At 42.3% G+C, this 25,967-nt stretch overlaps 1 protein-coding gene across 1 annotated transcript in view; it reads left to right on the forward strand.

Annotated features, from left to right (window-relative positions):
* HNF1B (HNF1 homeobox B) overlaps positions 1 to 25,967 on the forward strand; it is a 134,945-nt gene that overhangs the window by 46,921 nt on the left and 62,057 nt on the right. The window lies entirely within an intron of this gene.

A 25,967-nucleotide genomic window follows, 5' to 3' on the forward strand; every position in this document is an offset into this window, starting at 1 on the left:
TAAAGGAATAGACAAGGTCTACAGTGGAAAAAGGTTAAGGGAAATTGGAGAAAAAGGCTTGCACAACTGGAGGTTCAATGGATCATGAAAATAGATTGCATACATCCTAATGGCTTGAAGGAAGCTTTGAGTTTTTCCCCTTTCCCTTAAGTTCACATATATGGGTGTTCCACTTTATTTTCTGCCCCCCTCCCTTTTTGGTTTACAAAAATGTATTTTCCATTTGAGTTTTTTGGGAGGCATTTATTTGGACATATTGGGAGAGAGGGACCCTCATGTGACATATGCGAAACTTTAGCTTCCAGCGTTTAATCATATTTTATGCGTGCACTTTATTTTGCATTATTTTTCACCTTGTGCAGAAACAGGATTGTTTGTGGTCACTTTATTTTGTTTGGATATTTTTATGCACATATATTTTTCTTGCACTTTATATATTATTCAATATATAGTATTTATAATTTATTTTATATCTCTTTAATTTGTGGGATATTCATTTATAGTATGGTATTTTGCACACTTTTGCTCATAGAGTTATAACATATTTATTTGCATATGCACTTTATCTCTCATTGCACTTATTATTTGTATGAATTGTCACTATCTTTTTTTATTTATTTATTGTCTTCATCATCAATGAATTTAGTCATGGGTCTTTATTATACACCTCTTTATATTTTTCATAGACACTATTATACATTCACTTTTTATACATTTATATTTCTTTATTATATTTCACATTTATTTTTATTTATTTATATATGTACTTCACATTTATTTTTAATTATATTTATTCATATATGTATTTACTTATATTCATTTATTTATTTGGTGATGGGAGTGTACCTCGTTCTATTGCCCTAAATATGGATTATTATGCTCTAGGGGTCCCCATACCTACTGGGACACTAACCAGTCTTGCAGCATCATCAGGCTTGTCCATGAGTCCTGGACAAGAGATACAAAATATCCAAACCCCACACCTGGAAAAGATTCCAGATGGGGGTGCAAGACCCCTTTACAGTGCACCATCCCTCTTAAAACTTCACTTTTATTGAGTTGTTTTTAAAAGTTCACAAATATCAAAATAATGAGGGAAAAGAGGTGGTTTTAAAAACCCAGCAGTTGCCGTACTCTATTGATTATAAATTGACATCCAACTGATTGTCTGTATATGGCCCTGTACCTGCAGTATTACAGGGCCACTAGATGAGGACACTGCTGATATTAAAACATATAGAACCTGCCTCCCCCCCATGTTTCGTGACACCAGTCATCAGGGGTGTCTGAGGCATATGGCGCGCGGGGCCCATTGTTCATGTTTTTAAGGTTCCCCCTTTCCACAATTGTATATGTTACTTAGATCTTATTCTAACAATTTTTATCAATGGGGTTAGATTATATGTTAATGCAGAGAAGAGATTGCATCCTACATACATGGTCGCTATTGTTGATATTCGCGGATATTACTAGCTGGTTCCTATTTAAATCTATCACCTATGGGCCCCATTTTGATCCTTCTATTTGCTTTATAAAGATCATAAATCAACAGTAGCATAAAAAATCCAAAAGAAATTGTTTTAAACAACTCATAAAAATTCAGAAAAGGAGAAATCTTCATTGAGTCCAAAGGGACTCTTGGTCTTCAATCTGAAGATCCATCTGGATTCTTCTTGTAATAAAATCTTATCAATTTTGTCCTTTCGTGGGCCCAAACTCTTTTGACATATACCCCAAAATCTGATATCATACATGTGTTATTTATGGACCGTCCTCATATGTATTGATATTGGTGTAACACTGTTTGTCTGGATTTTACTTAGATGTTTGGATATATGCCTCTTAATTTCTTGGGTAGTTTTCTCTATGTAAATTTTAGGGCAGCCACATTGAGCTCAACTGGTACGTCCGCCCATCCACCGGATTTGTGAATTCTTTTACTTATAATGCTCTTTTTCAGGGCATTAGGGTGGCAGCTTTGCCAGTGCAATAGGCTGTTGGTCGATGTTACTTTTCGAAAAAATTTTGTTTGGATTTTATTTTCTGAATCAATATAAATTGATAGATCTAGAAAGTTTATGTGTCTTCCCCCTATCTCAGAGGTGAAGTGCATACCAATTATGTTGTTGTTGAGGGCTTCCATAAATTTGGAGAACAAGGTGCTATCCCCATCCCACAAAATCAAAACGTCGTCTATAAATCTCCCCCAAACTAAAATGTGCTCTGTGTATTCTTGAAAGCTATCTGAAAAAACAAGTGTCCTCCCACCACCCTAAAAATAAATTTGCATAATTTGATGGACAAGTGGACCCCATTGCGGTGCCTTGTGTCTGAAAATAAATAGTGTCATTAAATAAAATATTATTGTGTGTTAAGACAAACAATAATAGGTCTGTGACAAATTTGGTGTGATCTCTAAAGTGAATACTGCATGTGTCTAAGAATTTTTTGGCTGCTGTGATCCCCAGTTTGTGTCTGATATTTGAGTATAGACTCTCCACGTCTATGCTCATAAGCATGGGGGTGCTCGTGACTGTGATGTCTAAGAGTTTATTTTCCGTGTCCTTCGTATCTTTTAGATACGAAGGTAAGGATGAGACCAACGCAGGAAGAAACTGGTCCACATAAATGCTGGCACCCTGTGTTAAATTATCATTCCCCGAAACTACCGGCCCCCCCAAAAATTCCAGTTTTTGCATTTTCCTCCTTACCTTTTAAAAATCATAACCCTTTAAATTTTCCACCTAAAAATCCATATTATAGCTTATTTTTTGCATCATCAATTCTACTTTGCATTGACATTAGTCATTTTACCCAAAAATCCATGGCGAAACGGAAAAAAAAATCATTGTGTGACAAAATCGAAGAAAAAACTCAATTTTGTAACTTTTGGGGGCTTCCGTTTCTACGCAGTGCATATTTCGGTAAAAATGACACCTTATCATTATTTTGTAGGTCCATACGGTTAAAATGGTACCCTACTTATACAAGTTTAATTTTTTTTCGTACTTCTGGAAAAAATCATAACTACATGCAGGAAAATGTATACGTTTAAAAATGTCCTCTTCTGACCCCTATAACTTTTTTATTTTTCCATGTACAGGGCGGTATGGGGGCTCATTTTTTGTGCCGTGATCTGAAGTTTTTATCGGTACCATTTTTGTTTTGATCTAAATTTTTTGATTGATTTATTCATTTTTTAATGGTATAAAAAGTGACCAAAAATATGCTTTTTTGGACTTTGGAATTTTTTTATGTGTACGCCATTGACCGTGCGGTTTAATTAATGATATATTTTTATAGTTCGGACATTTACGCACGTGTCGATACCACATATGTTTATTTTTATTTACACTGTTTTATTTTTTTAATGGGAAAAGAGGGGTGATTCAAACTTTTATTAGGGAAGGGGTTAAATGATCTTTATTAACACTTTTTTTAAACTTTTTTTTGCAATGTTATAGCTCCCATAGGGACCTATAACACTGCACACACTGATCTTTTACACAGATCACTGGCCTGTATTAACACACCTGTGATCAGTGTTATCGGCGCTTGACTGCTCCTGCCTGGATCTCAGGCACGGAGCAGTCATTCTCCGATCGGACACCGAGGAGGCAGGTAAGGTCCCTCCCAGTGTCCTGTAAGCTGTTCAGACGCGGCGGTCAGCTTTGATCGGCGCGTCTGAAGGGTTAATACAGGGCATCACCGCGATCGGTGAGGTCCTGTATTAGCCGGGGGTCCCGCGGCATATCGCGGGAACCGGCGGAGGATGGAAATATACGTCCTTCGTCATTAATGAGTTAAGTCCAGTAAGGCGCCCCCTCTGGTCGGGCCCTGCACCATTTTGGGACAGATAATTGTTTTTAGTTATAGTCAGAAACTAGATTCCTTTATGAGATTCACAGGTCTCAGTCTCCCAGTTTATATCAGCATAGTTAAAGTCCCCATTATTATCACATCATTCTGATTTGCTGCCTTGTTTATTTGCCTCAGTAATTGATCTTCTGCCTCTTCCATTATGTTTGGTGGCTTATAGCAAACCCCTATCAGGATTTTTCTTATCTCCATATAATTCTACCCATAATGACTCCACATTATCGTTTCCCTCCCATATATCCTCCCGTAGTGTGGCCTTCAGGCTCGATTTCACATACAGACAAACTCCTCCCCCTTTCCGTTTTGTCCGATCCTTCCTGAATAGCCATGTCCTTTTTATATACAGGTGCCTAAAATTGGATACAATACTGTATATGTGGTCTGAGACTCTCTTGATACACCCCATTACTTTATTAGCATTGGCAGCAGAAGTTCTTTTCTGTAGAAGTTTTCCCTTATGTGTTATTATTTATCGCGTAATAGTGCATGTTGTTTCTACTGCCCAAGTGCAAAACCTTATATTTACCATATAAATATCAGCTTCCATGTGTTTGTAATTGCCATTTTGTGACCCGGTGGCAATTTTTTTTTACTGCCTTTAGGGCACCATTCCGTGGGTCGGAGTGCCCGGCCCATGTAGTGTAAGAAGGATAGCATCACTAAAAACCTCCTCCAGCCGTACGGTATACATTTGTCGTGTCCTGGTACAGAACATGGTTCTGTACAGTTCCTAAAGTCCCCTAAAGTGGAAACGTTTAGGGTGTACAGGTTACGCCACGCCCCCTCCCATAGACATGAATGGAGGGGGGCATGGTGTGACATCACTAGGGGTGTGGCCTTCACTTTCACATCTCGGAGGCAGCACCTGGCACAACGGTGGGAAACCTGCGATCATACATGTTATCCCCTATCCTTTGGAGTTGGAATACCCCTTTAAGTGTTAATTGTATGTTTTATTTAAATTTGTATTCTGCATACAATGTACAATCTAATATACACATTCACTGCAACCCTGACCTCAACCTTCTGCACAGAACACCTATTCTAATAAATTACCCTATTTCCCCTGTTGCACACTCTTCCACAGTTGAGTATGCATTGCCTTAAAGGAGTAGTCCAGTGGTGACTCAGTGGTAAACAACTTATCCCCTATCTTAAGGATAGGGGATAAGTTGCAGATCGCGGGGGGTCCGACCGCTGGGGCCCCCTGCAAACTCCTGTACGGAGCCCCGAGAGCCCGCGGGAAGGGGGCGTGTCGACCTCCGCACGAAGCGGTGGCCGACACGCCCCCTCAATACAACTCTATGGCAGAGCCGAAGCGCTGCCTTCGGCAATCTCCGGCTCTGCCATTGAGATATATTGAGGGGGCGTGTCGGCCGCCACTTCGTGCGGGGGTCGACACCCGCTATCTGGCCGGAGAGCCAGGGCCCTGTACAGAGAGATCGCAGGGGGCTCCAGCGGTCGGACCCCCCGCGATCTCAAACTTATCCCCTATCCTTAGGATAGGGGATACGTTTTTCACCACTGGACTACCCCTTTAAGATCTGCTTAGTTGTCCATCATCACACCAGTCACTTTTGATAGCGGGGAGCCATGGAGAGCTAAGGGACACGGTCTCTTCTCTATGTCCCCCTCCCTTTCTCTTTCACTGTGCGGAGCCCCAGCTGTTGAATTCTCCTACAGTTTTATGCCAGCAGGAGGCTGCATCACTGTATAATACTTCCACCTACTAGGCATCGCTGTATAATACTGCCACCTACTAGGCATCGCTGTATAATACTGCCACCTACTATGCATCGCTGTTTAATACTGCCACCTACTAGGCATCGCTGTATAATACTGCCACCTACTAGGCATCGCTGTATAATACTGCCACCTACTAGGCATCGCTGTTTAATACTGCCACCTACTAGGCATCGCTGTATAATACTGCCACCTACTAGGCATCGCTGTATAATACTGCCACCTACTAGGCATCGCTGTATAATACTGCCACCTACTAGGCATCGCTGTTTAATACTGCCACCTACTAGGCATCGCTGTATAATACTGCCACCTACTAGGCATCGCTGTATAATACTGCCACCTACTAGGCATCGCTATATAATACTGCCACCTACTAGGCATCGCTGTATAATACTGCCACCTACTAGGCATCGCTGTTTAATACTGCCACCTACTAGGCATCGCTGTATAATACTGCCACCTACTAGGCATCGCTGTATAATACTGCCACCTACTAGGCATCGCTGTATAATACTGCCACCTACTAGGCATCGCTGTATAACACTGCCACATACTAGGCATCGCTGTATAACACTGCCACCTATTAGGCATCGCTGTATAATACTGCCACCTACTAGGCATCGCTGTATAATACTGCCGCCTACTAGGCATCGCTGTATAACACTGCCACCTACTAGGCATCGCTGTATAATACTGCCACCGGCTAAACTGCCATCTTCTAAAGCAGAGAAATTATAATTGTTACTTCTAACGATAATTTCAGAACAGAGGTACTTGGCAGCAGGGAAGCCTGGCAGGGCTAGCCTCAATGGCAGGTTGAAAAATCCGACTTGGAGCTTGCTGGCGCAGACCCACACAGTCTTATTGTGTATTTCAGTATTGTCTTTATTGAAAGCACAAGGCGCTTTCCAGTGTTGTGCCTGCCTGCACAACCACTCCAGGTGAGCAGGCATCAAGCCTTTAATACCTTTTTGAATAGGTACTTGACGAGGCACGGGACATGTGTTATTCATTTTGTAATGAATGGATTTTTCTTTAACTTTCATATCATTCTTCTCTGTCCAGAGCTGACTTAAGGTTAGAGCAGTGACTGCAATGCAGGATCGGGGACGGATGAGTATTTTCAGGTGTTCCCAAACTTTTAGCTCTCTAGTTGTTGCAAAATTACAGCTCCTATCAAGCCCTGTCTGTGCATGATAGGAGTTGTAGTTTGCAATAGCTGGAGAGTCACAGGAAATGTTATTTAAGTGCACAGTTGCACATTTCACATGGGGCTGGTAGTCATAGTAGCACAGTTCATATGGGGGTCCAGAATAGCACAGTTCAAAAGGGGCCATACTGGGACAGTTAATATGGGGGGGCATAGTGGCACAGTTAATATGTGGCATAGTTCATGGGAGGCATAGTGGCATCATTCATTAAGGGGGGCAAATATACCTCATTCATTGTTTTAAAGGACACAAATGTATAATTATTATGTTCAGGGCACAGTGTTAGGTAATATTATATTTGGGGGCACAGTGGCAGTATTATATTTGGGCATAGTGTGTGGCAGTATTATATTTGTAGGGTGCAGTGTGTGGCAGGATTATATCTGTAGGGTGCAGTGTGTAGCAGTATAATACTAATGGGCAAGATGTGTGGCAGTATTATATCCAGGGACATGGTCATACAGGGAAAAGTGGATTTACATCCTACACTTCAGTCGTTTGTTTTCCCCTGTTACTTTTTATTAGGGTAAATGATGATGTTCTACAACAGGCACATCTATTTCTTGCATGGCACTGCGGCCGTTAGGTATGAACCAGGTCTTAGCATTTATCTTGGATCTTCACAGCATGGCAGACCTGGATAAGCGGACCCTACTAACCATTGTTGAGTAACTCTGGTTTATGGAGTAACCCTGGCATACAATTCTCAGCACTTAGGGATCTCTATTCGTTTGAGCCCAAGCCTCCCTGAAATGCAGCAGAAGACCAATGGGAAGCTGGTGAGATGGTCTAGAAAAAAGATCTGAAATTACAGCTGCGAAATGGGGAGAAACCCAAAGCCTTGAGGAGACCTATAGTGATAAGGTGGACTTTCTGTTCTTAGAGCTTCAGGAATCTCTCTGGGGCCTATTTCAGACTGAATCTGTTGCATGTGGATTTTTCTGCCACCTCCTGGTTCAGCGGTGTCAGTGCCCTAAGGCAACTGCCTTAGCTGCCTTATGTTAGTATGACCTCACTACCATGCAGCTCCTATAAGAGCTGTTGCTAAGCGCCTATGGATTTTATTACACTGGTGGCATCTTGCATACTAATGGAAATGTACAGATACTTTAGAATTATTTTTGAAGTTGCACATTTGTGGTTTGAAAAGTCCATCCAAGTAAATGCTTCCTGTGAGAGGTGTGAGAAAACTTAAGAAGCAAGACATTTGTCAACATGACATATTGAGAAGAATAAGCACTGACCCACATCGTCACTCCTGCATGACTTAACCTCCTCATGCTCTTCTCAGTATAGCCACAGAGAGAAAAGGTCAAATTGGAAGGTTAGTTTACTTTAGCTGTCCCTCTAACTTGACATAGTCGTCAATTGTCCATAACCATATAAATATTGTTGTCTTGATTTTTTTTATTGAATTGCTTATGCTTTTTGTACATAACACTTCTACCTGGAGCTAAAACAAGCTTAGTGACATTGCTGGTAAAAGTTATGAATGACACTTTGTTCCCATATAATAAAGAACTACACCCACCCTAATTTCACTACTCAGCAAGGCTCACGCTTCTTTGATCATTCTTCTGTGACCCATTATGTGCAAAATGGTTCTGCCAAAAGCAGAGGCACTCCACAGAGTAGAATAAGTTAAGGTGTACAATGTAAAGATTATAGTAAAGAGAAACTTAGGGCTGGGCGATACGGCCAAATATGTGTATCGCGGTATTTTTGTAACTTATGGCGATTCCACGGTATATAATAGTATTACCCCCTAATCCCCCCCCCCCCCCATGGCTTCTTACATGACAGTGCGCTCAACCTATCACCAGCCGAGGCGGAACATCGCTGTGGCCGGTGATAGGCTGACGGCTGTCCGACGTTCCATTCCCTAGGAAGCTGATCCGGACCGACGGGGAAGGTGAGTTAAAGTTTATTTTGTTTACCTTTTGCAGCCCGCGCATAGGGATACAGTATAGAGCAGTGGTCTTCAACCTGCGGACCTCCAGATGTTGCAAAACTACAACTCCCAGCATGCCCGGACAGCCAACGGCTGTCCGGGCATGCAGGGAGTTGTAGTTTTGCAACATCTGGAGCTTGAAGACCACTGGTATAGAGTGTCAGCGCCGGCGGCCGCAACAAAAGGAGGACAAGGAGGGCACTGCTTGCAGTTGACATATGTGAGTAGTACCCAGATGGGGGCAGCGCAGCGCTGGGTTAATAATTAATTGGGGGGGGGGGGGGCCAGAACATATGATTAGTTCCCCGATGTGGGGACAGCACACTGCGGCTGATAATTCATTCATTCCCGAGGGGGAGGGGCCAAACCGGTATTGTGGGATGGGTTAAAATTCATATCGTGCAGAACAAAAATTTCGTTATTCGTTATGAACTGGTATACCGCCCAGCACTACAAAAACTACATATGAACTATCTAGAGCCTTGGTCACTTCAGTTTATAAACTGTAGGACTATTACTGGCCATTATATACAGCCCAGGGTGCAAAGAAATCAGCTGGCACTGACCATATAGACCCGCAACTCCGGACCCAAGCATCTGAGACCTCCCGACAAACCGCACACAGCCACAAGTGCTTTTCAGCAAACAGAAAGGAGCATCCACTTTAAAAAACTCGCATAGAAAAGAACATCGCTGAGGTACTCCTTCGGTCTGTGGTCTTTATTGCAGGTGGAATGCATTTCTCCTATAACGAAGACCACAGACGAAGGAGTACCTCAGCGATGTTCTTTTCTATCTGAGCCATTATATACAGCGGTGCTTGACAATTTGTGAACTCTTCAGAATTTTCTATATTTCTGCATACATTTGAAAAAGAGAATCAGATCAAACAAATAAATCAAAAATACTTTCATTCACAGTGTTCCATTTAAAGGGGTACTCCAGTGGAAATATTTTTTTTTTAATCAACTGGTGCCAGAAAGTTAAACAGATTTGTAAATTACTTCTATTTAAAAATCTTAACCCTTCCAGTACTTATCAGCTGCTGTATGCTCCATGGGAAGTTCTTTTCTTTTTGAATTTCTTTTCTGTCTGACCACAGTGCTCTCTGCTGACACCTCTGTCCATGTCAGGAAGTGTCCAGAGCAGGAGAAAATCCCCATAGCAAATCTATACTACTCTGGAGAGTTCCTGACATAGACAGAGGTGTCAGCAGAGAGCACTTGTGGTCAGGCAGAAAAGAAATACAAAAAGAAAAGAGCTTCCTGGGGAGCATACAGCAGCTGATAAGTACTGGAAGAATTAAAATTTACAAATCTGTTAACTTACTGGCACCAGTTGATTTAAAAAGTCTGAATCAACATGTATATATAGGAAAGGTTTAAGGTTGCTACGCAAGCAATTTGTAAGTCAGTTTCTTTCATGTGTCTTCTATGTTTTCTCTTATGCAGCACATACATAGCACAGAATAGAAATGTTGCGATGGGAACTCACAGACCATCATACGCTTTGCCTGATCTCTGTAAGCACATCATGTCTCCTTAGACTATGAGTGTTTGGGAAAGTGAAGCATGGTTCACCCACTAGTCTCTATGTCGAAGTCTAAGAGTTGTGCAGATGTCTATAGCAACCAATTACATTGCTTCTAATATTTTTAAGAATAATACCTGTACGCCCTGAGTCCGCTCCCATTCTATAACTCGGGGCCACAGCGGGGGGCTGTTCAGGATCGCTACGTCGAAATCGTGGCATCCCAAACAGCTGTAGTACAGCAGGAGGGTCCCCTACCTTCCTCCTCGCTGTCCGATTGCCAAATGACTGCTCAGTGCCTGAGATCCGGGCATGAGCAGTCAAGCAGCAGAATCATTGATCAATGGTTTCCTATGAGAAACCATTGATCAATGTAAAAGATCAGTGTGCGCAGTGTTATAGCCCCCTATGGGAGCTATAACATTGCAAAAAAAAGAAAGACAAAAATATAGTGAATAAAGATCATTTAACCCCTTCCCTAATACAAGTTTGAATCACCCCCTTTTCCCATTTAAAAAAAAACAAAACAGTGTAAATAAAAATAAACATACGTGGTATCACCGGGTGCAGAAATGTCCGAATTTAAAAAAATTATCATTAATTAAACCACTCAGTCAATGGCGTACGCGCAAAAAAAATCCAAATTCCAAAATAGCATATTTTTTGTAACTTTTTAGATCATGAAAAAATGAATAAAAAGCGATCAAAAAGTCCTATCAATACAAAACTGGTACCACTAAAAACTTCAGATCATGGCACAAAAAATTAGCCCTCATACCGCCCCATACGCGGAAAAATTAAAAGTTATAGGGGTCAGAATATGACAATTTTTAACGTATAAATTCTCCTGCATGTAGTTATGATTTTTTTTCCAGAAGTACAACAAAATCAAACCTATATAAGTAGGGTATCATTTTAATCGTATGGACCTACAGAATAAAGAGAAGGTGTTATTTATACTGAAAAATTTACTGTATAGAAACGGAAGACCCCAAAATTTACAAAATGGCTTTTTTCTTCAATTTTGTCGCACAATGATTTTTTCCGTTTTGCCGTAGATTTTTTGGTAAAATGTCATTACAAAGTAGAATTGGTGGCGCAAGAAAATAAGCCATAATATGGATTTTTAGGTGCAAAATTTAAAGGGTTATGATTTTTTAAAGGTAAGGAGGAAAAAACTAAAGTGCAAAAACGGAAAAACGCTCAGTCCTTAAGGGGTTAAAAAGGCCTCTAAAAAATGAAGAAAAAAAAAATACAATCTTATTGGTTGCCATTGGCAACTGCTCCACTCTTCCTCTATACAAGTTTTGATAAATCTCCCCCTATTTTTTACAGTTTCAAGAATTTTTTTTAATTTTTTTTTTTACTCCTATTTTAATTTTGATGTCTTATTTGGGGTTTGATATCTTGGTTGCTTGCAATTTTCATTGGAAAAAGGTTTATCTCCCTAAGGCTAGGATTCCACTTTTTTTTGGCAGTTTTTGGAAAACTGCCACTGCAGTTTTTGAGCCAAAGCCAGAAGTGTATTCAAAAGGAATAGGACATATAAAGGAAGGACTTACACTTCTCCTCCCTTATGGATCCACTTCTGACTTTGGCTCAAAAACTGCAGTGGCAGTATTCCAAAAACTGCCAGAAAAAAACCCAGCGGAAACTTAGCCTCAAGAATAAATGCATGTTTAATCCTTTTTTCCTCTACATCTACTCTTGTGGGACAGTTGGGTTGGCTGGTTGGCTAGTTCTGCTGATTGTATTGTTGAGCTGACATTTATTTAATATGTATGGTCATCTTTATTGTAAAGTGGAAGCATCTTTGAGTAGTAGCAGCTTAGCCATTAGCAGTAGACCACACAAACTCAAAGTGTGGCTACCAAATAACTAAACAAGAATTCCCCTCATATTTTGTCACAGTACAATTAAATAGGGTACCACCCTCTATGAAAACATAAAGCAAAAAGGAAAATAGTGAAGCCCAAGAGAAAGGAAAAATAGGTGGAGATACTTTTTATACTTTTCTTATAAATAAACACATGTAAAAGTCAATAAATTATCTGGTGATCTTGAATGTAGGAGATGTCACCTACAAATTCACAATTATAGTGTGGTCCTGATTTTTACAATGGCCGCAGGTTACACTAATTTCAGCATATAATGGTCTTTCCTGGACCACTGTAACCTTAAACCAAGCTCAACAAACAATGCTACAAACAGTCTAGATCTGAATCATGTGTGACTAGCTGGAAGATTCCATCAATCAGAACAAGCATTTTACTGGTAAAATATCTGTATTATTAGATGTGCATCTATACAGTACAGTGCTAAATTGCTCTTTACCTGTGCCAGGATGAGCTGCTCCATTGTACTTGTGAGAGTGCCTCCCTTTATATTTTTTTGGTGCAATGTGTACTAACAGATGGTACTCACCTTGTCCCATTCTGTGGCGGGGATCTTCAGTAATCTCCTCCATTAGCTCTGCTTGGGGCACCCTGCTTGGGGCATGGGCGGAGCTTACTGATGTCACCGCTGCTGCCTGACCCAGCAAAGAGCAGCAGCGACTTGGGGCATGGGTGGAGCTTAGTGATGTCACCGCTGCTGCTCCCTGCTGGGTCCCGCTGTGAGAGAACCGCAGCAGTGACGTCACTAAGCTCCGCCCGTGCCCCAAGCCAGGTGCCCGAAGCGGAGCTAACGGAGGAGATTACTGAAGACCCCCAACATGGAAGGGGAAAAGGTGAGTAACGTTGTCATCAGTGTTACCTGCAATATCTGTCGGTACCGGCACTGGTGAAACAGATTTCCTTAAAGTAAAAGAAAAACTCTCCTCTGGGGTAAGTGCCCATAAAGTGCATAAATAGTCTGTTGATATTTTCTTTTTCCATTTTTTTGTTGTTTTGCTTTAACAAAGCAAGTGATTACAGCTAACCAGTGATCTATACGGAACACTGCTTTACTGTTTGTTCTTGCTGGGCAGGAGGTATTGAATGTATACCTCCTGCCCAGCCTGAGCTGTACCCATGGCTGTATAGCTGCTGGCAAACATCAACCCTGCTAGGAGCAGGGACTCCAGCCAGAATACTGATAGGAGTCCAGGCTCCTGAACAGTATACATCAGTGCACTATGTGACAAAAATGCTCCCCCCAAAACACCAATGTTAAAGGGGTACTCCGGCCTAAGGATAGGGGATAAGATGCCTGATCACAGGGGCGGAGCCATGACGTCACGATTCTCCGGCCCCGTGATCGTGATTCATCAGACCCGGAGCGATGTTTGCTCCGGAGGCTGATGATAGCGGGGTGCTGAATGAAAGATTGCAGGGGTCCCCAGCGGCAGGACCCCCACAATCAGGCATCTTATCCCCTATCTTTTGGATGGGGGATAAGATGTCTTAGGGCCGGAGTACCCCTTTAAACTAACATGGCATTTTTCTTTTGGGGGGGGGGGGGGGGGTTTCCCTCTCATAACCAACATCTAATGAGGAAAAAAGAAAAAATAAAGAGTGCAGCGCCTCGTGTATTACCCAAGGTACCGTAGTCCCTGCAGAGAACAAGACAAGGAGGGCTCTATAAGGTGTCCGCTCACCTGGCTAGGGAGAAAGTGCACATATCACCCCTATGGGGTATGAAGAAGTCTACTGGGTTCGAACTGCTGGGCCCAAGGTGTGGATGGGATAGAAGAGGCTGCTCAGAACTCCAAAAGCATCAAGATGGAAGCCAAGATGGGGTTAAAGTGCTAGGAAGCACTATGTTTATTTAAACAATAGACGCGTTTCGGAGGGTCAATCCTCCGAAACACGTCTATTGGCTATTTATATAAACATAGTGCTTCCTAGCACTTTAACTCCATCTTGACTTCCATCTTGATGCTTCTGGAGTTCTGAGCAGCGCCCGCTGATAAGGTTCATTTTTTCCACAAGTCTGCATAACCAACATCTGGCAGCTGTGTTGTGGGATTTTTTGGTTGTTATTAAAAAGCAAATGGATACTTAGCCTAAGGGTAGGTTTAGACAAAGTATTGCAATATGTTAAATCATCTGCACAATTTTGCAACATATCTGCAACATATTGGCCATGGTGTGGAATTGTATGTACAACATGTCCTTTCATGCACTTTTTCTATTTGTGCAGGTTTTTAAGCCCCGTCTACAAGCTTTGTACTGCAGTGTTGTGTAAGCACACCAAAAAGTGCAACAAAAAAACTATTATAATTCATTGGGTCTTGGCAGTTAACGTGTTACAGGAAACATTGTGCATTGCCTAAATGCTGACAAATTTGAACAAAAAAAAATATATACCATTCTAATTGCAATTCTAATTATTGTACTGAAATGCAATCTGGATAGTAAATATATATATATTTTCCCCTCTTTTCCGGTTAGAAGATATTTTTTTAAGTAAATTAAGCCAGTGACCTTCATTGCTCCAGAGCTAAGATGCTTCTTATTACTGGATCAGTGGAGACTTTCCTCCATTACATCTCCAGCAAAACCTGTGCAGAGGAAAAGTGGAGCAGATGCCCATAACAACCAATCAGATCGTTTCTTTCATTTTTCAGAGGCCCTTTTAAAAATAAAAGAAGTGATCTGATGGGTTGCTATGGGCAACTGCATGGCTTTTTCTATGCTCAAGTTTTGATAAATCTCCCCAATGGTTCTTTTTCTTTTATGAAAAGCAAGAATTGGATCATACGATAATACGGGTGTGACTGACACTTTGACCACTTCATTTGCATCCAACATTATTAAAGTCCTCAGTGACAATATATATATATAAATGTTTATTAACAGACCAATAAAAGGGCTTTATATTCCCATTATATATTATATATGTATACCTAAATTTAGCACACAAACACTGTACATTAACACATTTACTCCGTATCTGCACCACCAATTACAGCAGATCCCTGTCTGTCCCAGCGTACTGAATATGTATGTATTGATATCATTCCTATAGATTAGAATGAGATTTTTAGAACATGATGCATTCTAGTCTATTTTAGACGGAAAATGCATTGGTGCTGAATTTATCAATAGCAACTTTTCGGCGAAAAGTCACATTGGCTGAAAGTACGTCGAAATATCAGACCATGCTGGAGCAGGTTTAAATACAGTCTAAACCATAGATCCCGAAGTCCGTGCACAGAATTTATCAAGAGCTGTGCGATTTTTGATATTAAGTGCACAATAGACCGGCCTAACCCTCTGTAGTTTGGTCTATATTAATGCGGGCAATAGACAGCATTGATAAATCTCCCCCATTGTCTTGTTGGAAGCTAAAACATATGCCCAATCCGAGGTCCAGAGCACTCTGGATCAGGTTTTCATTAAGAATATCTCTGTACTTTGCACTATTTAGCTTTCCCTTAACCCAGACAAATCTTCCTGTCCTAACTGCTGAAAAGCACTTCCACAGCACTCCCATGCTGCCACCTTCACCTCCATGCTACTTGTAGAGATGATATTGGGCAGATGATGAGCAGTGCCTGGTTTTCTCATTATACAGTCATGGCCGTAAATGTTTCCAATACATCTAATATATCTCATACATCAGTCACTAATCATCCTGTTAAATTCAAAGGCCCTTATCGCAAACCTCATCATGGTCAGCGTTTTACCTCCCAGTCGACACGCACATTCATACCTTCTGCTCGCTCTGGGTCTATACCATCCACTGCTCAGAACACTAACCCTAGTTCTACTCAATCTGTGACTACCATCCCCATGCCCATTACAAACCGCAATTCCCATCCTTCCCCCACACCTATAACCATGCCACATCCAAACCGTAATATCACTCACCACGTACAAATTCACCCCATTCCCCAAATCATTCCACAAGACCTACTGGCATTATTAGAAGATAAACCATCTCCACCTACGCTACCCTCTGGTCGTTATGACTCTATCACAGAATTATCTTCAGAAGATTCCCTACTTACCATCCATGATGCCATTTCTCCAACTGCTAACCAACCTCTGGATCATCAATTTTACACACCTCTTACTTCCAATATTCCCCCTGATCATTCTTTCAATATGATAGATACCACAGTTTTTTTAGGCCTGCCCCCCACGATAACATCTCCCTTCCAGTCCAACCAAACTCTGACTACAACAGAACATATCCACATAGCTCCTGCTCTAAAAACGAAAATGAAAAGAAAAAATTTAGAAAGAGAGGATGTAGAAGCGGACAAGCCCGTAGAGAAAGAAGAAAAAAGAATAAAGAAATTTCTACCCAATCCACTGACTTAAATACAGTTAAAATATTCAATCTATCCTCCCACTCCCTATCACCTACAGAAAGAATGGTATTAGAAAGAGGTCTCTCCTTCTGCCCCACGATTAATTCGAATGAATTCCAACTATTCCTGGATTTACATTCATTCAATAGGAAACTTACTATCAAGCGCCATTTCAATATGGAAGAACAAACCAATCCACCGAAACCTCCTCAATCGAGCCCCCGTTCCCCAGACACTTACCCTTCACTTCCCCCTCTTAACACCAATCTACGTCCGAAATCTAAATTTTATCCCCACCATCATAGGGGCAATTATATTGATACCTTCTTTTCACTAGTAGCTAAAGACTTTGAACAATTAAAACCACAAAAAACCAACCCCAACCTTTCTGGAAAAGAAAAATATGCCCTAAAACAACTGTCTACTAATAATGATATAGTTATCAAGCCCGCTGACAAAGGGGGTGGAATCGTCATTTTAAATAGAGACGATTATATTATTGAAGCTTTAAAACAACTAGCAGACACTAATTTTTACAAACAACTGTCCTTTAACCCTACTGTTAAATTTACGGCCGAATTAAAAGACCTAGTTACTTTTTATTTTGATAAGGATATTCTCACCAAGCAAGAGATGGAGTACATTTTAATTCCAGAACCCGCCCTCCCCATCTTTTATTACCTTCCAAAAGTACATAAAGACCCAGTTCACCCTCCTGGAAGGCCTATCATTTCTGGCATTAATTCCATTACCTCAAACCTGTCGCATTATATTGACATCATACTACAAAGATATGTCATTACTTTAAAATCCCATCTAAAAGACACAACAGACTTCATTTCTTCCATTTTACCACTAAAATGGCAAAAACATTTTATTTTTGTGACAATGGACATCTCTTCATTATATACAATCATTGATCACCAACTAGGTTTGAATGCCATCTCCTTGTATCTGGAAAACGATATAACTATACCGGCCGAACAAAAAACTTTTATACTCAAAGGAATAGAGTTTATTTTAACTCATAACTATTTTACTTTTTTAAATCATATCTATTTACAACAGAGAGGCACCGCAATGGGCACGCGCTTCGCGCCAAGTTTTGCAAATTTATTTGTAGGACGCTTTGAAGAAACTGAAATGTACACACATCCACTTTTTAGCCACTGCATATACTATAAACGTTACATCGACGACATTTTTATCATATGGGATGGCTCTCGCTCTGACCTTTCAGAGTTTTTACATTTTCTCAATAATAACAAATGGGGACTCACTTTTACACATGAATCTTACTCCAATCATGCAGAATTTTTAGATGTGTGCGTTTTTTATACTGAAGATAACACTCTCAATACAAAGACTTTTTTTAAAAAGGTGGACAGCAACAGTTATTTAGATTTTAGAAGCTGTCATTATAAGAAATGGCTCCAGAACGTACCGTTTGGACAATTTAAGCGCATCCGCCGTAACTGCACCTTAAATACAGACTATGTCCAACAGAGCAAATTACTGGTTAGTAGATTTCAAGCAAAGAAATACCCGAAAAAAATCGTAATTTCTGCTAAAACCAGAGCAAACAAACTGACACAATCTGACTGTCTTACCAAAAAAATTCTGACAGTAGATACACCATTAGATAAACGATGTTGTAATTTTATTACCACCTTTTCTAATAATAATAAAGATATTAGATCTATACTTGCCAAACATTGGAACATTCTTCTAAATGATCCTTTTCTACAAAAAATTCTCCCTCCAAAACCACAAGTCACCTTTCGGCGAGCACGCTCCCTAAAAAACATACTCGCCCCCAGTAATTTAAAAACTCTACAAAAGAAACCTTCCAACTTTTTACAAAAGAATGGTTGTTTTAAGTGTAACCATGCGCGCTGCAAATGCTGTGTAAATTTAATGCATATGGCAAAAGAGTTTCACTCTGCGGTCACCAAAGAGATCTTTCCTATTAAATCACATATATCTTGTGACTCCCAATATGTTGTATACCTCTTACAGTGCCCGTGTGGCCTGCAATACGTAGGCCGCACCACACAGTGTTTGAGAAACCGGATCAACAAACACCGTAGCAATGTAACCCTCAAGTACCAGCTTCACAGTGTGTCACGCCATGCTTCGCTATATCATGAGGGCGATTTTTCGGCCTTCAAGATATCTGCCATAGAACAGATTAACAAAGACGTTCCCCAGCGTTTTAATACACTCAGGCAACGTGAAAATTTTTGGATATTCAAATTACGCACACTTCAGCCCCTTGGTTTAAATGAATTTATTGAGAGTAACTTGTGAATATGGCTGTGCGGAAGTAGAGAGCTATATATAAAGGCCCCCTCTGTTTTTCCGTACCCTATGTGATGTATGTACATATATATATTTATATATATATATATGTATAAATTTGTATATATATTTTTTGGACTAATGTGTGGTTTTTATAGATTTTTATAGAATTTTATATACTTTTTTATATTTTCTCATATTATCATATTATCATTGTTTTATACATTTCTACATGAAGTCTCCTATACCATTTAATTATTCCTATTCATCACTTTTTATACATATTTTTATATACTAAATATTTATTTATTTATTTATTTGCTTATATACTTCCAGCCCGTGTTATCATATTAACTGATTCATCCCATTTTTATTTACTTACGCACCCTATTGATTCTTGTTGATACAAACTTATTCTATAATAATAATATTTTTGTTAAAAATGTATTAAATTTTCATGTAATGCACTCATTTCTCTATATACTAAGCAAAACTGTGCCGTTAAAATCATGCTCCACATAGTTCCCTTTACCCGATTCACACAGAGCAGCGCTAAACCATGCGCTTGCTCTGTAACATATCATTTCTCCAGGACACGCTCCCCAGCGACGCGTCCGTAGCAACCTACACGCCGCATCTCCGCTCTGTTTATAAACAGAGCGGGGCCATGCGGCTGTTGTTTACATGCCGTGAAGCGCACGGCAACGTTCGCAACGAGTGCGCACCAAGCCTCTATCTAATACATGAACCGGATTAAGTATTACACCTTGCTTTACATTTTCTAATAAAGCACATTTCCTTTCTTTATTTGAAGTTACTGTTATCCCCATATATAGGTATAAAGTACATGAGTCAATCTAAAGATAAAGTTCCCAGTTTTTTTGCGTTTCTATTGCTACTGTTGTACCTCCCACCCTGAACCTGTGACCTTGCCACCATTTTGTTTCTCAATCAATGTGTGTATAAAAAGCTCTCTGTTGCACTGTACTGTACAAATCTGTCAATCTGAAGAAGGGGTATGCTAACCCCGAAACGCGTTGTTGTATACTAATAAAGCTTGAATCCCTATCCACCTCCATGAACTGGTTGTGAGATCTCTTTGGATCCCCGAGCGCCTGATGCCAGGTCGATTTTTTCAATATTTAAGCATGGCCGTAAATGTTGGCACCCCTGAAATTTTCTAGAAAATTAAGTATTTCTCACAGAAAAGGATTGCAGTAACACTTGTTTTGCTATACACATGTTTATTCCCTTTGTGTGTATTGGAAATAAACCAAAAAAGGGAGAGAAAAAAAGCAAATTGGATATAATGTCACACCAAACTCCAAAAATGGTCTGGACAAAATTATTAAGACCCTTCACTTAATATTTGGTTGCACACCCTTTGGTGTGAAATCAGTTACTTCCTATAACCATCAATAAGCTTCTTACACCTCTCAGCCGGAATGTTGGACCACTCTTCCTTTGCAAACTGTTCCAGGTCTCTCTTGGAAGGGAGAGAAGGGCGCCTTTTCCCAACTGCAATTTTAGAATCTCTACACAGGTGTTCAATGGGATTTAGATCTAGACTCATTGCTGGCTTTTTGACATATGTTTGGGGTCATTGTCCTGCTGGAAGACCCAAGATCTCGGACACAAACCCAGCTTTCTGACACTAGGCTGTACAGTATGACCCAAAATTCATTGGTAATCCTCAGATTTCATGATGCCTTGCACACATTGAAGGCACCCAGGGCCAGAGGCAGCAAAACAACCACAAGACATCATTGAACCTCCACTATATTTCACTGTAGGTACTGTGTTCTTTTCTTTGTAGGCCTCATTCTGTTTTCGGTAAACAGTAGAATAATTTGCTTTACCAAAAAGCTCTATCTTGGTCTCATCTGTCCACAAGATGTTTTCCCAGAAGGATTTGGGCTTACTTCAGTTCATTTTGGCAAAATGTTGTCTTGCTTTTTTATGTCTCTCTGTCAGCAGTGGGGTCCTCCTAGGTCTCCTGCCATAGCGTTTCATTTCATTTAAATGTCGACAGATAGTTTGCACTAACACTGATGCTCCCTGAGCCTGCAGGACAGCTTGAATATCTTTGGAACTTGTTTGGGGCTGCTTATCCACCATCCGGACTATTCTGCGTTTACACCTTTCAACAATTTTTCTCTTCTGTCCACGCCCAGGGAGATTAGCTACAGTGCAGTGAGTTGCAAACTTCTTGATAATGTTGCGCACTGTGGACAAAGGTAAATCAAGATCTTTGGAGATGGATTTGTAACCTTGAGATTGTTGATATTTTTCCACAATTGTGGTTCTCAAGTCCTCAGGCAGTTCTTTTCTCCTTTCTGTTGTTCATGCTTAGTGTGGCACACACAGACACACAATGCAATCACTAAGTGAACTTCTCTCCTTTTTATCTGCTTTCAGGTGTGATTTTTATATTGCCAACACCTCTTACATGCCCCAGGGGAGATTAAAGGAGCATCAAATGCTTAAAACAATCTTATTTATTCACAATTTTGAAAGGGTGCCAATAATTTTGTCCAGCACATTTTCAGAGCTTGGTGTGACATTTTGTCCAATTTCCCTGTTTTGGTTTAGTTCCAATACAGAAGAAACATGTGTATAGCAAAACATGTGTCACTGCAATCCTTTTCTGTGAGAAATACTTAATTTTCTTTAAAAAAAATTCAGGGGTGCCAACATTTATGGCCATGACTGTATATGAGACTTAGGCTGGGTTCAAATATGTCAATCAGTTTCTCTCTGGTGCTTTTTCTACAGCGCCAAAGGGAAACAACACCAGACACCGGACATATGTGAAGAGAACCTTAGAATTGAGGCCAGAAAGTTTAATCAGATCAGAGAGTCATATTTCTCACAGTCTGAGAAAACTTTTTTGCAAACTCCAGACAGGCTTACATATATATTTGCATAGGAGAGGCTTCATTCTGGCCTCTCTGCCATGAAGCCTAAATTCGTAGTGTGTTGCAGTGTTGGTTGATCTTTTATACATTTCTCCCCTTGGTAACATATCTTAGCAAGGCCCTTCTTCCCCAATTACTTAGTTTGATGGGTGTGGCCACCTTTTTTAAGAATAATGCAGGCAACTGTGTTCTTTGGAACTTCCAGTGCAGAAGACATTTTTCTACCATTGCCCAGATCTGTGCCTCCAAACAATCCTATTTTTGAGCTTTACAGGCAGGTATATCCACCTCATGGCCTGGTTTTTGCCCTGATATGCATTGTCAGCTGTCAGACCTTATATAGACATGGGTGTGTCTTTCCAAATCATGAATTTACCACAGGTGACTCCAAATAAGGTGAAGAAACATCTCAGAGATATTCATTAGTAATTAGAGGCCTCAAGAGCTCAAATTTAAGTGTCATAACCCCAGGTCTTACACCCATAGCCCTGGATCTGGTCGTTCATGAATGAGATGGCTCCAAATGGAGCCAACTCTTGTATGTGAATGACGGGAGCTGGCCTGCCTAACAGAACAGGCTGACTCTATTCTGTACTGCGCAGCTTACCACAATGGAGGTGGTCGCCCGAGAGACAGCCCATCCTGACATCACAAGTAATTTTTTTAAATTCTTTTCACTTTGTCATTATGTAGTATTGAGTCCACAATGATAGGGAAAGCCTTGATTTGTTTTCATATTTTATCTTAGCAAAAGCCCTGTCACGATGCCGGCTGGCAGGTAGTGGATCCTCTGTGCCAGAGAGGGATGGCGAGGACCGCGCTAGTGGACCGGTTCTAAGCCACTACAGGTTTTCACCAGAGCCCGCCGCAAAGCGGGATGGTCTTGCTGCGGCGGTAGTGACCAGGTCGTATCCACTAGCAACGGCTCACCTCTCTGGCTGCTGAAGATGCTGAAGATAGGCGCGGTACAAGGGAGTAGGCAGAAGCAAGGTCGGACGTAGCAGAAGGTCGGGGGCAGGCGGCAAGGATCGTAGTCAGGGGCAACGGCAGGAGGTCAGGAACACGGACTAGGAACAGACAAGGGAATGCTTTCACTAGGCACAAGTGCAACAAGATCCGGCAAGGAAGTGCAGGGGAAGTGACTAGATATAGGGAAGTGCACAGGTGAACACAATAAGCTAATTGGGAAGATTGGGCCAGGCACCATCATTGGTGCACTGGCCCTTTAAATCGCAGAGACCCGGCGCGCGCGCGCCCTAGGGAGCGGGGCCGCGCGCGCCGGGACAGGACCGAGGGAGAGCGAGTCAGGTACGGGGACCGGGGTGCGCATCGCGAGCGGGCGCTACCCGCATCGCGAATCGCACCCCGGCTGAAGGCGGGACCGCAGCGCACCCGGTCAGTGGATCTGACCGGGGCGCTGCAACAACGAAGATGAGGCGAGCGCTCCGGGGAGGAACGGGGACCCGGAGCGCTCGGTGTAACAGTACCCCCCCCCTTGGGTCTCCCCCTCTTCTTGGGGCCAAAGAACCTGAGAAAAAAAAACTCAATTTTTCCGTGAAGAGGTCCGATGCAAATTAGGAGGGGTTCTGTGTGGAAACGTACGAGACAGTCCAATCTTTTATTGTAAAAACAATAGATGTAGAGGGGTCTGGCGAGACTGGTCACAGGAACGTAGAACCTGTTGATGAGAGAGGCCAAAAAAAATTTTCCTGCAGATCCGGAATCCAAGAAGAGCATAGTAGAGAAGGAGAAGGTAGAGGCAGATATCCGCACAGGCACAGTAAGGCGTGGAGAAGCAGAGTTGACATCAAGAACTGTGTCACCTTCGTGCGGAGTCAGCGTGCGTCTTTCCAGGCGGGGAGGACGGATAGGACAATCCTTCAGGAAGTGTTCGGTACCGGCATAGTACAGGCAAAGATTCTCCATGCGGCGTCGTGTCCTCTCTTGAGGTGTCAAGCAAGACCGGTCAACATGCATAGCCTCCGCGGCGGGAAGCACAGGAACAGATTGCAGAGGACCAGAGGAGAGAGGAGCCGGAGAGAAAAAACGCTTCGTGCGAACAAAGTCCATATCCAGGCGGAGCTCCAGACGCCATCCGGAAGAACGCATGTCAATGCGAGTGGCTAGATGAATGAGTTCATGTAGGTCAGCAGGAGTCTCTCGTGCGGCCAGAACATCTTTAATGTTGCTGGATAGGCCTTTTTTAAAGGTCGCGCAGAGAGTCTCACTATTCCAGGACAACTCGTAAGCAAGAGCACGGAACTGAATGGCGTACTCGCCAACGGAAGAAACACCCTGGGCCAGGTTCAGCAGGGCAATCTCGGCTGAAGAAGCTCGGGCAGGTTCCTCAAAGACACTTCGAATTTCCGAGAAGAAGGAGTGTACAGAGGCAGTGACGGGGTCATTGCGGTCCCAGAGCGGTGCGGCCCATGACAGGGCTTTTCCAGACAGAAGGCAGAACACGAAAGCCACCTTAGACCTTTCAGTAGGAAACTGGTCCGACATCATCTCCAAGTGCTGGGAACATTGCGAAAGAAAGCCACGGCAATACTTAGAGTCCCCATTAAATTTGTCCGGCAAGGACAGGCAGAGGCTAGGAGTGGCCACTCGCTGCGGAGGAGGTGCAGGAGCTGGCGGAGGAGATGATTGCTGAAGAAGTTGCGAATGTTGGTGCAAAATGGTGGACACTTCCGACAGCTGGTGGGTTAGATGGGCGATCTGTCGGGCGATATCAGAGACAACTGGCAGGGGAACCTCAGCGGGATCCATGGCCGGATCTACTGTCACGATGCCGGCTGGCAGGTAGTGGATCCTCTGTGCCAGAGAGGGATGGCGAGGACCGCGCTAGTGGACCGGTTCTAAGCCACTACAGGTTTTCACCAGAGCCCGCCGCAAAGCGGGATGGTCTTGCTGCGGCGGTAGTGACCAGGTCGTATCCACTAGCAACGGCTCACCTCTCTGGCTGCTGAAGATGCTGAAGATAGGCGCGGTACAAGGGAGTAGGCAGAAGCAAGGTCGGACGTAGCAGAAGGTCGGGGGCAGGCGGCAAGGATCGTAGTCAGGGGCAACGGCAGGAGGTCAGGAACACGGACTAGGAACAGACAAGGGAATGCTTTCACTAGGCACAAGTGCAACAAGATCCGGCAAGGAAGTGCAGGGGAAGTGACTAGATATAGGGAAGTGCACAGGTGAACACAATAAGCTAATTGGGAAGATTGGGCCAGGCACCATCATTGGTGCACTGGCCCTTTAAATCGCAGAGACCCGGCGCGCGCGCGCCCTAGGGAGCGGGGCCGCGCGCGCCGGGACAGGACCGAGGGAGAGCGAGTCAGGTACGGGGACCGGGGTGCGCATCGCGAGCGGGCGCTACCCGCATCGCGAATCGCACCCCGGCTGAAGGCGGGACCGCAGCGCACCCGGTCAGTGGATCTGACCGGGGCGCTGCAACAACGAAGATGAGGCGAGCGCTCCGGGGAGGAACGGGGACCCGGAGCGCTCGGTGTAACAAGCCCTTAACATAATAAAATGTGAAAAAAGTGAAAGGGTCTAAAAAATTTTGAATGCATTGTATACACTGATTAGCAAAATAAATCTTTTAAATCTTTTTTTCTTAATAATTCTTAAAGGGGTTATAAAGGAAAAACTTTTTTTTATATATCAACTGGCTCCAGAAAGTCAAACAGATTTGTAAATGACTTCTATTAAAAAATCTTAATCCTTTTAGTACTTATGAGCTGCTGAAGTTGAGTTGTTCTTTTCTGTCTAAGGCTAGGTCCAGACTACGGAATTTCCGACTGTCTGCCTGCAAAATTTCTGTGACTATTTTCCCCCTCCAAAGGCGTTTTTCAGTTTCATGCGTAATTTTGTCCTTTCCGCGAGTAATCCGCCGCTATTCCGCACGGAAATGACGCCACCAAATCCCCCATAAATTTCCACTTCAATTACAAGCAGAAAACAGTGGGAGTGCTAAGAGCCAAGTTCAGCCCCTTTTGGACCATGTGATCACATGACCCAAACCAGGTCAGTCAATTTTTTCAATGGGGGCTAGTCCAAGAACCAGTGGGCTGATCATATTTATATTTCTGGCTCAAATCCGTACGGATTTTCCGCATGTAATCCGCTTTCAATCTGCCTAAATTCCGCCTTCGAACAAAAATTCGCCGGGAAATGAGAGTCCCATTGAAGTCAAT

Source organism: Hyla sarda, chromosome 2 (genome assembly GCF_029499605.1).
Source record: "Hyla sarda isolate aHylSar1 chromosome 2, aHylSar1.hap1, whole genome shotgun sequence".
In the NCBI taxonomy this organism is placed as follows: Eukaryota; Metazoa; Chordata; class Amphibia; order Anura; family Hylidae; genus Hyla; species Hyla sarda.